Source organism: Bos taurus, chromosome X (genome assembly GCF_002263795.3).
Source record: "Bos taurus isolate L1 Dominette 01449 registration number 42190680 breed Hereford chromosome X, ARS-UCD2.0, whole genome shotgun sequence".
NCBI classification, from domain to species: domain Eukaryota; kingdom Metazoa; phylum Chordata; class Mammalia; order Artiodactyla; family Bovidae; genus Bos; species Bos taurus.
The window spans coordinates 114333036-114349653 of record NC_037357.1 but is presented as its reverse complement, the minus strand read 5'-3'; the positions used below and the strand labels follow the sequence as shown (position 1 = coordinate 114349653).

The 16618-nt window shown below is 34.8% G+C and overlaps 1 protein-coding gene across 1 annotated transcript in view; it reads left to right on the top strand.

Annotated features, from left to right (window-relative positions):
- IL1RAPL1 (interleukin 1 receptor accessory protein like 1) overlaps window positions 1–16618 on the top strand; it is a 702239-nt gene that overhangs the window by 110248 nt on the left and 575373 nt on the right. The gene's annotated exons all lie outside the window — the stretch shown is intronic.

Here is a 16618-nt window from a genome sequence, read left to right as displayed (position 1 = left end):
TTCCTATAGGTGAAATTTATTCCTTCTTGTTTTCAAATCATATTGCCCTGAAATGCATTTGAAAGGTTAAAGAAAATAGGCTTAGGGGATTATAGAAATGTTAGGTTTTGAAAGTACTTGAAATAATGAGTATACAATTTCAGAAAATTATGCTTATATTTTGTAGTGGTGTCATTTTTGGAAACATTTCCTAGAGTGTTGAAATGGAATATATGAAATTTACCTTGATCTTCCTGTCTTGTTGCAAATTAGAAAAATTACTTTTTTACTCTGTGAACTTGACACATGTTCTCATGAACTTGAATATAACAAAATATCACGTGCAATGTTTGAATAATTATGTGAGATGCGTTGCATGGTCTCATTCCTGTATCTGGTTACTAAGGTGGAAAGGCATGAGGGCAAGATTCAGGACAGTGTGTAATCACAGACCTACAACTCACTAGTCACGTGAATATTTTAATCACTATAACCTTCAGAATATCAGTTTCCTCATGTATAAAATGGTGATGATAAAGTTTGCCTTGTTTATTTCATAGGATTTTTGCAAGAATTGAATGAGATAAGCTAATATGTATGAAATCAATTAGCAAGATACAGAATTACATATAAATATGCATCATTTTTGTCATTTTAAGTGATATATTCTTAAATAATTTATTCATCCCTCATTTTATGTTCTTGTGTACTTCTCTCAAAGTGGTTCCAACAGATAAAGTGGGGGGATCAAAATCAATCCTTCAGTCAGTTAAAAATTCATTATTCTTATCTTATTAAGAGAGATTCTTAATAAGTGGTATCTCTGCTTTTTAATATGCTGTCTGGGTTTGTCATGGCTTTCCTTCCAAGGAGCAAGCGTCTTTTTTATTTCATGGCAGCAGTCACCATCCACAGTGATTTTGTAGCCCAAGAAAATACTATCTGTCATTGCTTCCAGTTTTTTCCCTTCTGTTTGCCCTGAAGTAATGGGACCAGATGCCATGGTTGTAGTTTTTTGAATGTTGAGTTTTAACCCAACTTTTTCACTCTCGTCTTTCATCTTCATCAAGAAGCTCTTTAGTTCCTCTTTGCTTTCTGCTGTTTAGAGTGGAATTGTCTGCATATCTGCGGCTGTCAGTATTTCCCCCAGCAATCTTGATCCCAGCTTTTGATTCATCCAGGCCAGCGTTTCTCATGTTGTACTCTGCATATAAGTTAAATAAGCAGGGGACGATATACAGCCTTGACCTACTCCTTTCCCAATTTGGAACCACTCTGTTGTTCCATGTCTGATTCTAACTGTTGCTTCTTGACCTGCATACAGGTTTCTCAGGAGGCAAGTAAGGTGGTCTAGTATTCCCATCTCTTTAAGAATTTTCCAGTTTGTTGTGATCCACACAGTCAAAGGCTTTGGCATAGTCAATGAAGCAGAAGTAAATGTTTTTCTGGAATTCCCTTTATTTCTCTGTGATCCAACGGATGTTGGCAATTTTGCTGTATGGTTCCTGTGCCTTTTCTGCACCCAGCTGTACATCTGGAAGTTCTTGGTTCACATACTGCTGAAGCCTAGCTTGGAGGATTTTAAGCATTACTTTGCTAGCATGTGAAATGAGCGCAAATGTGAAATAGTTCAAACATTCTTTGGTATTGCGCATCTTTGGGATTGAAATGAAAACTGACCTTTTCCAGTCCTGTGGCCACTGTTGAGTTTTCCAAATTTGCTGGCATATTGAATGCAGCACTTTCACTGCATCATCTTTTAGGATTTGAAATCGCTCAACTGGAATTCCATCACCTCCACTAGCTTTGTTTGTAGTGATGCTTCCTAAGGCCCACTTGACTTCACATTCCAGGATGTCTGGCTCTAGGTGAGTGACACACCATCATGGTTGTCTGGGTCATTAAGGCCTTTTTTGTATAGTTCTTCTGTGTTTTCTTGCCACCTCTTCTTAATCTCTTCTGCTTCTGATAGGTCCTTGTCATTTCTGTCCTTTATCATGTCCATCCTTGCATAAAATATTCCATTGACATCTCCAATTTTCTTGAAGAGATCTTTAGTCTCTCATTCTATTGTTTTCCTCTGTTTCTTTGCATTGTTTACTTAAGAATGTTTTCTTACCTTTCCTTGCTATTTTCTGGTACTCTGAATTCATTGGGGTATATCTTTCCCTTTCTCCCTTACCTTTCACTTCTTTCTTCTCTCAGTTATTTTTAAAGGCTCTTCAGACAACCTCTTTGCCTTTTTGCATTTCTTTTCCTTTAGGATAGTTTTGGTCATTGCCTCCTGTACAGTTATGAATCTCCATCCATACATAATTTTTCAGACATTCTGTCTACCAGGTCAAATCTCTTGAATCTATTAATTACCTCCACTATATAATCATAAGGGATTTGATTTAGGTCATACCTGAATAGCATAGTGGTTTCCCTACTTTCTTCAGTTTGAGCCTGAATTTTGCAATAAGAAGTTCATGATCTAAGCCACAGTTGGCTCCAGATCTTGTTTCTGCTGACTGTATAGAGCTTCTTCTTCGGCTCCAAAGAAAATATAATCAGTCTGATTTCAGTATTGACCGTCTGGTGATATACATGTATAGAGTCATCTCTTGTGTTGTTGGAAGAGGGTGTTTGCTATGACCAGTGTGTTCTGTTGACAAAACCTTGCTAACCTTTGTCCTGCTTCATTTTATACTCCGAGGCCAAACTTGCTGTTATTCCAGCTATCTCTTGACTTCCTACTTTTGCATTCCACTCCCCTGTGATGAAAAGACATCTTGTTTTGTTTGTTAGTTCTAAAAAGTCTTATAGTCTTCCTCAAACTGTTCAACTTCAGCTTCTTCAGCATTAGTGGTTGGGGCATAGACTTGGATTACTTGATATTGAATGGTTTGCCTTGGAAATGAATCAAGATCATTCTGTCATTTTTGAGATTGCACACAAGTACTGCATTTTGTACTCTTTCACTGACTATGAGGGCTACTCCATTTCTTCTGAAGGATTCTTGCCCACAGTGGTAGATATAATGGTCATCTGAATTAAATTTGCCCATTCCCATCCATTTTACTTCACTGATTCCTAAGATTTTGATGTTCACACTTGTCATCTCCTGTTTGACCACATCCAATTTACCAGCCCTGGGATTTCTTTGGAAGGAATGATGCTAAAGCTGAAACTCCAGTACTTTGGCCACCTCATGTCAAGAGTTGACTCATTGGAGAAGACTCTGATGCTGGGAGGGATTGGGGGCAGGAGGAGAAGGGGACGACAGAGGATGAGAATGGCTGGATGGCATTGCTGACTCGATGGACGTGAGTCTGAGTGAACTCCGGGAGTTGGTGATGGACAGGGAAGCCTGGCATGCTGCGATTCATGGAGTCTCAAAGGGTCGGACATGACTGAGCGACTGAACTGAACTGACTGAACTCAATTTACCTTGATTCATGGACCTAACTTCCCAGGTTCCTGTGCAGTATTATTCTTAACAGCTTCAAACTTCCTGTATATGAAAAGTATTTTGTGGCAGTCACATTCATCTTATAATAATCTTTAAATCTTGAAATTTTGATTAGTTTAATTTAAAAACAAAATTTGATATCATGAAATTCATTTGATGGCTGTAAGTATTCTGACTGAAAGGAAATTTAGTTAAATCATATACTCTTTGGTGATGCCTTTGAGAAATATTAGACCCAGAAGATAACTGACAGTAGCAATACATGTTATGTTTAAATAGTAACCACACATTTAATTGTGTAGTATGTACCTATGATGTACATACGTATGATTTGCACTCACTTGGTTTTCAGTTTTGTTGTGTTAATAGGCTTTTGTATAGAAAATTAAAATTTACCCCTTTATCACTTTACCTCCCTGTTTAATGGAACAGTGAAAAATACAGCTATCTATACTTGGATTTTCTCTACAATAAATATTGAATATATTATTTTTTCTTTTTTTTTTTTAATAGTTAAGGCTTTTATTTATTTATTTTTTTTATATCTGAAATTAAAATGGTATTTTTTTTCTCTTTTTTTTTCTTTAATAGAAAATTATTTAATTAGTATACATGTGTTCCCCATCCTGAACCCTCCTCCCTCCTCCCTCCCCGCACCATCCCTCTGGGTCATCCCAGTGCACCAGCCCCAAGCATCCAGCATCGTGCATTGAACCTGGACTGGCATCTCGTTTCATAATGTATACTGAAGTAGCTTTTCAAGGAGTTAAGTACTGAGACAAAGAAATCTAAAAGTATAATGAAAAATACCTATTCTGAAAAGAGAATAGAATGACTTTCTAGTCTTTATTCTTTGGGATGTGAAACTAATCTTCAGTAAACATATCTTTCCTCTTTCTAGAAACACTTGGTTACTGAAACACTGTCTAGTAAGAGGAGACTGGGAACAGTCTCCTAGAGATTGGAAACTGGATCCCAAAGAGTAAAATGATATAAATGAGTCTATTTTGTACGATTAATAATAGAATTATGAGGGGGGCTCAGGATGGGGAACACGTATACCCCATGGTGGATGCATGTTGATGTATGGCAAAACCAATACAATATTGTAAAGTAAAAAATAATAATAATAATAAAAAAAGAAAAAAAATAATAGAATTGTTTTCTCCTAAATGCTAACCAGGGCTATTATATTTTTGTGCATTCATTTTGCCAAAAATATATCCTTTTCTTCATGGAAAAAGGAGGAATAATTATTTCTTGATATCCAAGAGAAAGTTACAGCTTCAATGAAAATTTCCATCCAACTGATTATTATCATTACCTCTAACTTAGGTAGATCTACGTGTGAAATTGATTTGGGAAAATACAATATAAAGCAAAATTAAATTGTATATGAAATTTTGGTTGAATCTTAGAACTGCATATTCCAGAATCAAAGTAATATATTAAAATACATTTTAGAGTTTAATAAGAAGTCTATTGATAGGGTATACTTATCCATGACATTATTTCAAATAGTATTACTCTATAGCCCATTTAGGATTCCCTGGTGGCTCAGTGGTAAAGAATCTGCCTGCAATGCAGGAGACTCAGGTTCGATCCCTGGGTCAGGAAGATCCCCTGAAGAAGAGCATAGCTACCCACTCCAGTATTCTTGCCTGGAGAATTCCATGGACAGAAGAGCCTGGTGGGCTACAGTCTGTGGGTTGCAAGGAGTTGGACAAAACTGAGCAACTGTCACTTTTCACTTTATAGCTCATTTACTTTGCCTGTGGCCAAATTGAAAAGTAATTCTTAGAACCCGGGTTAAACTCTCAATATAGTAACAGAGGTCAGCATTTCTCTGCATGATAATTAATCACTATTTTGTATCTTGGTTTTATGTACATCATGATCATATTTTAGTTAATGTAAATCTTACACAAAGCATGGTATCATTTAATTTTAGTGGATCTGCCTTAGATGATATCACGTATTTTGAAGTGTGTTATAATGTTTCTTTAAAATAAAACCAAAGAGTCCTATATGTAAAGAGAAAAGGAAACATGGGGATAAGTAAAGTGGCATTGTACAGGTCATACTGTAAGCTTTTATGGGAGTTTTTTTTAATTGAAAGTATATGGGTCTACTAACTGAAGTAGTGGTTTAAGAGAACAGATCACAGTAAATGAAATGATAAACCTACTTGACACTTTTGGTATACTTTAAACATTTTTGAGAAATTAAATATAATATGTTTTGGCATCGTCTGTAGCCTCCAGCTGCTTCTCTATGCCTCAGCCACACTATTTCACTGTTCTCCTCCAGATATCCTCCTTCTGAACCCTTACTCCTGGAGTGCTCCTCGGGAAAGCCTTTTCTTCCATGTTGCCACAGAGCTGACACTTACTCTTTCTTTGAGGCACAGCTAAAACCTTCCCTCTGTTCTGAGGTGTAAAGTTCTTCATGACTCCATAGCATTTTTAGAATCGCTATTGCAGCTCTTACCACATTGCATTATAACTATTTGTTGACACTCCTCGATTTTCACAAGAACATGAGTTTTTCAGAGCCAAGGGCAATGTCTCTTTTTTCCTAAATGTTTTACTTTAGAATAGTTTTACATTTACAAAAAATAAAAATAAAAAATAGGGAGAAATCCCATACACCCCACACCCAGTTTTATCCTCCTATTAACATCTAACATAAGTATGGCACACTTGTTACAATTGATGAATTAATGTTTCTGTATGATTATTAAGTCTATATTTTATTCAGATTTCCTTAATTTTTACCTAATGTCCTTTTTCTGTCCCAGCATCCCATTTAGGATAGCACATCGCTTTTAGTTGTTTTGTCTCCTTAGGTTCTTTTTAGCTGTTACTATTTCTGACTTTCCTTGTTTTTATAATGTTGATCATTTTAATGAGCACTTATTTTATAAAATGTCCTTCAACTGTGATTTGCTTGATTTTTTATGTTTAAATTTGAGTTATATATTCCTGGAAGACCACAAATGTAAAATCACAATATATCATACCATCAACACGGCTTCATTGTTGATGTTGACATTCATTGATGTTGATGTTGACATTGGTAGCGTTAGTCACTTGCTGGTCAGACTTGGCCACTATAGACTTACTCTTTTTTCTCTGCTTTCACTACTCTACCCTTTGGAAGGAAGTAACTATCTGTAGTCTACACTTAAGGAGTTATGCACCTACCTCTTTGAAGTCAGAGTATATACTTCAATTATTTGAAATTCTTCAGAAGGCATATATCTATTTTCTGACATTTATCTACTTATTCCATCATTTTATATATCAGTATGGACTCATGGATGTTACTTTTATACTTTGGTTTGTATCCACCGTCACCATTGTTGCTCGAATTGTTCCAACTTTGGCCCTTTGGAGCTCTTTTAGTTGTGTGTGTGTGTGTGTGTGTGTGTATACACATTTTTGCTCTTGTGTATGTTTGAGTATTTCTTTATTTTCGAATCCTACAAGATGCTCCAGGATCATCCTGGGCATTTCATGCCCCAGTCCTACAATCAACAATTTCTTCCAAAGAGCCCTTTTTCTTTCTCTTGGAGAATGGTACTAGAAACTAAGATCTGGGCAGTGGGAGTACTCTTTGCTAAAGGAGTATAGTTGCTTTTAAGACCTCTCAATTGATAGAGCAAGGACATAGGTGTATACTAACCCAGGCATAAACATACCTAGAAATAGTTCTATATGTAACCATCCATATCTATATTGAACTAAATATGAGTTCATACTTATGTCGCTAATCCATTACCACAGAGATCATTCTAGCCTCTTCTTTTGGTTTATCTGTAACCTCCCTGTCCAATAGTGAGAAATCTGGTTACCACCAACTGCTATCTGTTTACTTGTTTACTTACAATATAGATGTGTGATGGGATTAAAATGGCTGACCTGTATTCCTGTTAGGAGCAACTTTATAGCTTCAAGTGCATTGCCTATATACAGTTTCTTTTCACTTTAGTCTTATGGACTCCACTCATTTCCCAAGTTACTTAGGTCAGCACCTTTCCCTCCCATCCCCTTCAGTGAGCTTATAATAGAGTTAGATTGTTTTATCACATTCTGCATTCCATCCTTGGATCTTCCATTCTCCTAAATAATGTCTTTAAAATTTTACAAACATTAAAGTTTGTAGGGGAGGAAGAAGAATTCTCTGTTTACTCTTCAGAGTTCTTGGCTGAGGTCCCCTATAATAAAAGGCAGGTTAACAAGAGAAAAACAAACATGTTTATTAAAATGTACATGTACCTGGAAGATACCTGGGAAACTTATTACCTTGCCAAGATGGCCAAAGCCACCTCCTCAAATATCATCTTTGGCTAAAGACAAAAGAAAGGTTTTTCAATTCAAAGGGGAGAAAGGCCAATTGTGGGAGGTTTACCAGGAAAAGCACAGCAAACCAGGGTGAGTCTAAATCTAAATGCCTTCTCCATTGGTAAGAGTTGCTGAAGATTTAGTCATTTTTCTCTTCCTGGTATAGAGAAGTCACCCTTACATAAATGAAGATTTTCTTTATAAGTGTAAATTCCTCTTACGATAGGATAACTCTTGTTTTGTTTTCAGAGCTTCTCTTATTTCTATAGTTTCTTAAAAAAAAAAAAAAAACTCAAAATAATCTTTATTCTAAAGGGGCATATTCTGGGGTGGCACTTTCTGCTCCCCTTTATTCCCATCTTTGAGACTTCCCCATTAAGTTTTACAATCTAGAAGCTGAGTTGGTAGATGGCCTCATATCTCAATGAATGATTCTTACTCCTAAGAATAGGTTATTTTAGTTAAAGAAATGTGTGTTATTTCAGGACACAGTTTTGCACATGAGCTCCCAAAGTTAAGTCTTTATGGTGCAAGCAATCAGGGGTTTATTAACAGGCATTTCTATGCAGGAGACAGGTTCGATCCCTGAGTCTCGATCCCCTGGGGCAAGAAACAGCAATCCATTCCAGTATTCTTGCCTGGAGAATCCCATGGACAGAGGAGCCTGGTGGGCTACAGTCCATAGGGTTGCAAGAAGTCAGACACAATTGAGTGACTGAGCACATAGACACATAGAAACATAAGAAAAAAAAAAAAAGTGATTCAAGCAGAATATAAGCCCAGTTTCTGAGTCATGAGGGCAGCTGGTTAAGAATATTTCTTGATATTAGGCTCGAAGAATCTTTTTTGTTTTATTTGTAAAATGTAACTAACAAAATTTACCATGTTAGCCATTTTTAGATATACATTTCACTGGCATTAAAGTGCATTAACATTGTGTGCAATGATCGCCACCATCAACCTTAGAACTTTTTCATCTTTCCAAACTGAAACTCTGTATCCTTTAAACAGTAACTCCATTAGTCCCTGGAAACCACCCCTCTATTTTCTGTGACCATAAATTAGACCATTTTAGGTACCTCAAATAAGTGGAATTATACAGTATTTGTCTTTTTGTGTATGTTTTATTTCACTTAGCATAGTGTCTTTAGGGTTCATTCACGATAGCTCATTTCTTTCTGTCACTGAGTAATATTCCATTGTGTGGCTGTACCATAGTTTTTCCATTCATGTTTTGAATGATGCATCTTGGATACTTTCAGTTTTTGAACATTATGAATAAAGCTACTATGTACGTTATTGTGGAGGTTTTTCTGTTGATGGGAGTTTCAAATTAGTTTAAAAAATACCCAGGGATATAATTTCTAGAGTATATGGTAAGATTATATTCAGCTTTGTGAGAAGTTGCCAAACTCTTCTAAAGTAGGTATACTGTTTTGCCTTTCCATCAACAATGAATGAAGAATTCTAGTGTTCTCCATCCATCTACCAATTTTGTTGCTTGGATTTTAGCATTCCAGTAGTTCTGTAGTGGTATCTCACTGTGTTTTAATTGCCAATTCCCTAATTATAAATTATTTTGACCGTCTTTTTATATGCTATTAGTGTTTTGTGTATCTTCTGTGATCTTATGTCTGTTCAGATATATAGCTCCCTTTTCAAATGGAATGTTTGCTTTTCCATTGCTCAGGTTTAAGAATTCTTCGTGTACTTTTGAATTCTTTGTATTCTTAAAGAATTTATGAATTCTTTATAGCTCTTTTATCAGATCTGTGTTTTCTAAGTTTTTTCTCCCATCCTGTAGCTTTTCTTTTGATTTTTCTTAACAATAACTTTCACAGAGCAGAGATTTAGGGGTTTTATTTTAAAGTTCTTTTTTTCCCCTAAGACTTAGACTTAATTCTATAAATTTCTTCTAAACATTGCTTTTGCTGTGTCCCACAAATTTGGTAAGTTGTGTTTTCATATGTTCAAACATTTTTAAATTGATTTACTTTTTAATTGAAGGTTAATTGCTTTATAGAATTAAATGAATCAGCCTCAACATGAATCTGGAGAAGGAAATGGCAATCCACTCCAGTGCTCTTGCCTGGAAAATCCCATGGACAGAGGAGCCTGTAGGCTACAGTCCACGGGGTTGCAAAGAGTCAGACATGGCTAAGTGAGTTCACTTTCACTTTCTTTCAATATGAATCAGCCATAGGTATACATGTATATTTAAAATTTCTCTTGCAAAGTATTCTTTAACCAGTGTGTTAGAAATGTGTTAATTTCTAGACATTTGGTGATTTTCCCAGCTGCTTTTCTCTTACTGATTTCTAGTTTATTTTCAGGGCGATCTGAGTACATACTTTGTGTGATTTCTATTTTTTAAGAATTGCTAAAGTGTCTTTAATGACCCAGAATGTGATCTTTCATGGTGAATGTCCTATGAGAGCCTGAGAGAAATGTATATTTTGCTGTTATTAGATGGAGAATTCTACAAATGTCAATTAAATCAAGTTTACTTATTGTATTGCTCAAATCAACTGTATCCTTACTGATTTTCTGCTTGCTGGATATTTCAATTAGTGAAAATAAAGTGTTGAAATCTCCAAAAATAGTGGTCAATTTTTCCATTTATCCTTTCAATTCCATATGTTTTTGCCTCATAACTTGGATGTTCCTGTTGTTAGGTGCTTAGAGTTATTATGCTTGGGTGTTGTTAGATGCTTAGGTGTTTAGGGTTATTATGTCTTCTTAGAGAATTGATCTCTTTGTCATTATGTAATATCCCTCTTTATTCACATTTTCCTTGTTCTGAAGTCAGCTTTGTCTGAAATCAATATACCTAGCTTTCTTTTGATTAGTATTAGCATGATATATCTTTCTCTATCCCTTCACTTTTAACTCTTTAAAAAATTTTTTTAAAGTGGGTTTCTTTTCTTTAAAATAGTTAGATCTTAATTTTTTATCCACTTTTACTTTCATTATATTTTAACTGATGTGGTTAGACCACTTATAGTAATTACTGAGGGCCTTCCCTGGTGGCCCAGTGCTTAGGACTCTGTACTTCCACTGCAGTGGCTCAGATTCTATCCCTGGTCAGGAAACTAAGATCCTACAAGCTGTGCAGCGCAGCAAAAAGTAGTAATAATAATTTTTTAAGTTTAAAAAAGTAATGATTGAATCATTAGACTAGTATGTCTGTCAATGTTTTCATTTGATTGAACTTATTCTTTGTTTTCCTCTCTTCTGCTTTCTCTGGTTGTATAGTTCCACTTTGCCTCTCCTTTCTTATTACAAATTTTACTTCTTTTTTAAAAAATTTGGTGTTTGTCCTGGATGTTTCAATACTTTTTAAAAACCAATCTCAGTTCTTCTCTCTCATTCCTTATGACATTGCTGTTATTCATTTCACTTATCTGTATGTTGTAATCATCCAATAAATTATTTTCTTTAATTTTTACATTAAAATTTTTTTAGATTGTATTTATTTATTTTCAGACACAGTTTGTGAGATCCCCAACCAGGGATCAAACCCATGTCCCCTGCAGTGGAAGCACAGAATCATCCAATAAATATTAATTACTACTTTAGACAAGTAGTGGTCTTTTAGATCAATTTATAATAAGATAAATAAAATATTTTATTTTACCCTCATTTGCTTCTTCTCTAACACTCTTATCTTCTTTATGTTGATCCATGTTTCTGAATCACTTATACTGACATTTCTTGCAGTGAATTTCTGGTGGTGATAAATTCCCTGTTTTTGTTTGTTCAAGAATGCCTTTAGTTTTTACCAGTTTAAATGTTTCACTCCACTCTCTTCTTTCTTGTATGTTTTTTGACAAGAGCTTCGCTCTGATTCTTACCCTTGTTCCTCTATAGATATCATTTTTCCTGCTTTTCCCAGATATTCTATTTGTGGTTGCAGTTTGAATATTTCTGGATGTTGTGATTTTGTTATTTATCCTACTTGGTGTTTTCTGAGCTCCAAGGGTTTTTTATTTGGTGTCTGTCATTAATTTTGGAAATTTCTTGGCCATTATTATTGCAGATATTTCTTTTAGTCTGTTTTTTCTTTCTTCTTGCTGTACTACTTCCTTCTCCTGCCTTTTGAAATTATCCCACAGTTCTTGTATGTTCTGTTTCATTTTTGTCATTCTTTGTTCTTTTTGCATTTTGGTTTATGAAATTTCTATTGTTCTGTCTTCAGGATAACTCAGTCTTTCTTTGGCTGTGTCCAATATACTTATAGGCCCATCAAAGACAGCCTTCATTTCTGTCAAGGTGTTTTAATTCCTAGCATGTCCTTTAGATTCCTGCTGAGAATTTCAATTTCTGTGCTTGAATTATCCATCTGTTTTTGCACATTATCTTTTTTCCATTAGAACACTTATGATATTAAACATAAATATTTTAAATTCTCTGTGGATAATGTCAGTATCTGTGTCATATCTAAGTTTGGTTCTGTTGGTTGCTGACAGAGTTTCTCACTCCAACGTCTTCTCCAAATAAACAGATCTCCACTGTGACTCTCTGTATTCACCCGTGTTTCCAAATTTTGGAGTGGTGGTTTGCCCTGAAACATCAGTCAGTTCTCTTAGAGGTCTAAGAAAAGCTTTTGGTTTTCAGGTTGTTCTTGTAACAGTGGGGATGGTGGCTTCTAAACCATTTACTCATGGAAGCTGAAACCAAAAGTAGGAGTGTTATTTCCATCTTGGGGTGAAAATCTAGCATGTCTGCCCCATAGTAGTCACTAAACAGATGTACATTCTTAAATATATCGATTGAGTATCTTGGACAGATTCCACGTTAAGTCAGTTGCTTTTAAATTGTGTTTACAATTGAGCAACATGATTGCCTTGTCACCCCAAAAGCGTAACAAATGGAGGCGTAACTCCCTCAATCTAGATCCCATGCTCCACTTTTGCTAACACTATGGGATATTACATCAACCTTTTTTATTACCTACATTATATTATTACTTTGTAGTGAGCTTTAAGTCAAATGACATTATATTCCATATATTAATTGTTAAGTGCTTACCTGTGGTTGAACTTATAGGTACAAATATAGAACTGAATTTTCCTATTAAGATTGCTTAATGTTCATTTTTAACATGTTTTCCAGTTTATCAAGTATTTTTCTATTCTAGATTCTTTATTCTACCAGAACAACTTCTGTTTCTGGACATGTGTGAAGAGATTTTTATCAGAAGATATCACTGTTTTGATTGAAATCATTGTTTAAAGTATTCTATGCAAGAAGTCCTATATAAAGCTGTGTAGCATTCTGTTACACTCCTCTTTTCTGTTTCTTCTTTCCCCATTAATGTATTATTCACCTCTCTTTAGGTACAGTTTGTTTTTTTTTTAATACTACTAAGACAACCATGGGCTTCCCTGGTTGCTCACTGGTAAAGAATCTGCCTGCCAGTACACGAGATACAGGTTTGATCCCTGGATCAGCAAGATCCCTGGAATAGGAAATGGCTACCCACTCTAGTATTCTTGCCTAGGAAATCCCATGGAAAGAGGAACCTGGCGTGCTACAGTCCATGGGGTCACAAAGAGTTGGACATGCCTGAAGTGACTTAGCACACACACAAACAGGCAGAGTCCATTCCTCTTCCCCTTGAATCTGGACTGGCTTATTTTGGTAAATGTATTGCAACAGAACTCACAACATGTCAGTTCCTAGCCTAGGCCTCAAGAGACCTTGAGTATTCTTGCCTGCGAAATTCCATGGACAGAGGAGTCTGGTGGTCTATATTCCAGGGGGTTTCAAAAGAGTCAGACATGATAGTGACTAAACAGCAAGAAATCCATGACCCAGCCCATATTTCTTCACTTGTTTCTTTTCACTTAATAGTCAAATACAAAACAAAGTACATAAAATATAAATATGTAGTTGCTTAGCATATTATCACATGAACCCACCTAGGTGAAGAAATTGAACAGTACAGGCATCACAGAAGTTCTCTGCCTACCGTTCTGAATATAAATTCCTTCTCTGCTACTGATTATGTTAATACCATCAGGAATTTTATGTTATTTGCTTTCTTGTCTTTTTTTTTACGTTATGCTTACTGATAGTGTATACACAATAACTAAGCAATGTAACTAGCATTTTTGCCTGTTTTTAAAACTTATAAGTTTGAACCCACACATTGTGTATTCTGTTGTGTCTGGCTTTTTCAGCTCCGGTATTTGCTTTTAAAATTCATTTATGTTATTCCACTTATCAGCAATTTGTTTATTACTTTTATCCTATAATATTCTATTATGTGGATATCTCACAGTTTGTTTTCAGACCATTTTAATTGTGTTGACTTTTTGCTAATGTGTGTAATATTGCCATTAACCATCTTGCAAGCACACACACAAACACATATTTTTCCTTGTACATACAGGTAGGAATTTCTGGAGGATTTTTACCTAGGAGTGGATTTGTTTATTCACAGTACGTGTATTTTCAAATTAGATATTGTTTCAGCTGCTTTGGGTCATGGGCCTTACCCCAACCAATTGGACTCAGATGAGGAGTAGTAATCCAAAGGAAATTTGAGGTACCAAGAGATGGTGAAAAATATTCTAGAGAATATAAACAACAGATACTCATTACTTCTAAACATGGTGATGTCTTGGAGATTATAAAATGTGTTTTGATATTCACAAAATTATGTTATGGATTATTTAACAATTTTCTGTACTTTATTTATTGCTAAATAACAATGTGAAAATTCAAGTTTGTATTGTTATACATTTTCATATCCTAGGGTTCCTTATACGAAACTCTAATTCACACTCTATATCCTTAACCCTAGCCCTCTGCCAGATTATTTGTGGGAGTATGGATATAGGGAAAACATATCTAGAGGTGGGCTGTAAAGGACCAAGTAATTCCAAAATGATTTAGATGAACTTGACTATACACCGTGACCCATGTAGACAAAAGTACAGACATTATTAGTTTATGGTACATGTTTTTGAATTTGTTTAGGTCTAAGAACAAAATACACCCTATATAAATTTTTCCAGAAGTAAAGATTAAATTATGTAATATTCCCTTTTATCTGTTAATACTTATTTTTCCTTCTGGTTGAAACATTTTTCTTTAGTTTTCAAAAGAAACATTCAAAACAAAATAATAATATTTCCATCATAAAATTTTGAATGAATCAGACAAGTTGAAAGCCATTTAATTTCTAGGGCTAGATCATAAAGTTATGAGAAGAAAGTGGATTGTGAAAATGTTATGTCAGGAAAATTTTTTTCTCAATACAATGTAAGAATCAGCAAGAATAGTAAGGAAGTGAGGAAAAGAAAATTGACTTGAAAAAAAAAAACAACAACAAAATGAGTGAGGTGATTGCTACAAGGATGTGATGATTTTAGTAGCATTTCTATAGTTAGTATGACATTTTTAACAGAGTTAATGTAGCAATATATTTAAACTACTTTCCAGTCAACCATAGGCTGAATTTATGTTCTCAAAAGGTACATCTTCCTCCTGTTTATATGGATGAGGAAGCTGAGGCAAAGAAAGGTTAAGTGGCTTTATCAAGGTCACAAAGCATCATGGTGACAAATTTAGGAATAAAATTTAATTTCCTGAACTTCAGTTTATGATTTACTACACTGGATAATTAATAGTAGGGCATCGTACTTTTCATATGAGCTCTACTGATCACTATGAAAGATTTATCTCTTAGGTTCAGCTGAAACACATTTTACTATGAGACCTTTAATTCTTCTGCCACTGATGTAATTACATGGTGTATTTGTGGTCTAGCCTGGGGGTGTCGTGATTACTTTTATTGTTTTTTCTATTTCTTTAAAAAATGGTGCCTTTCATCTCCCCTTTAAAAAACTATTTTTGTTGAAATATACCATAGACTTCAGTGTGCTTTGCTAACTGTAACTTAACAAGAATTGATGAAATTGATGCTAGGCACACGTTTCCAGACTTTGCGTGTTTGGTAGTGTGCTAGAATTAATGCCAATAACAACCATCATGTATATTATTTTTGATAAAATGGAGATATTACAGTCTTAGCTTAAGTAAATGTCATATTTTACAACTGAAAGATCATGTGTAAAATTGAAACTTTTGATAGTAAAGAGATTAAAGCTGATCAATATAGTAAAACTGAGTTTAATCATTTTGGCTGTCTAATCTTAATTTGGAGTTCAGTACCTAAAGTAAAAGATGTCTCTTATGAGTGATTTCTAATGTTAAATCTCCTGACACCAAATACCTTAAATTATTGTTTAATCTTTCAATATATTGAGTTATCTAAAACATATTAATCAAGCCATGTTTGATTAATGTCATTTAATGTCAAGATGTGATAACTTTGAATTAAAAGCATGATGGTTTTACTCTTAGACAAAAAAGTGTACATTTTAGATTATATCAATAGCAAAGTTGGGATGTGCCATTTCTAGCCATAGTGAAACAAAGCATTATTCATTTAGATGATTTCCATCAATATAAGCAATGATAATAAGTTTTAGTAATGACACTAGTTAATACTTACTATTGGTTCTGTGCCAGGATCTGTTCTAAGTTCTTATTTTAATGACTCATCTAATCCACACAACCCTTTAAAACACCTTTCAAGTACTTGTTAAAAAGTACCTGATTTTCTTCTGGATTTTGTAAATTGACCTTAAAAATAATCCACTTTTCATTGTCTACCTCATATGATGCTTTGAATTTAAAAAGTAACAGATAGCCATTTTGAAAATGTGGTTGACTGGGTACCCTCCTTCCCTGTTTGGAAACACCTAGAAATGCTGTATTAAGTAGAATCAGTTCAGTTCAGTTCAGTTCAGTCGCTCAGTCGTGT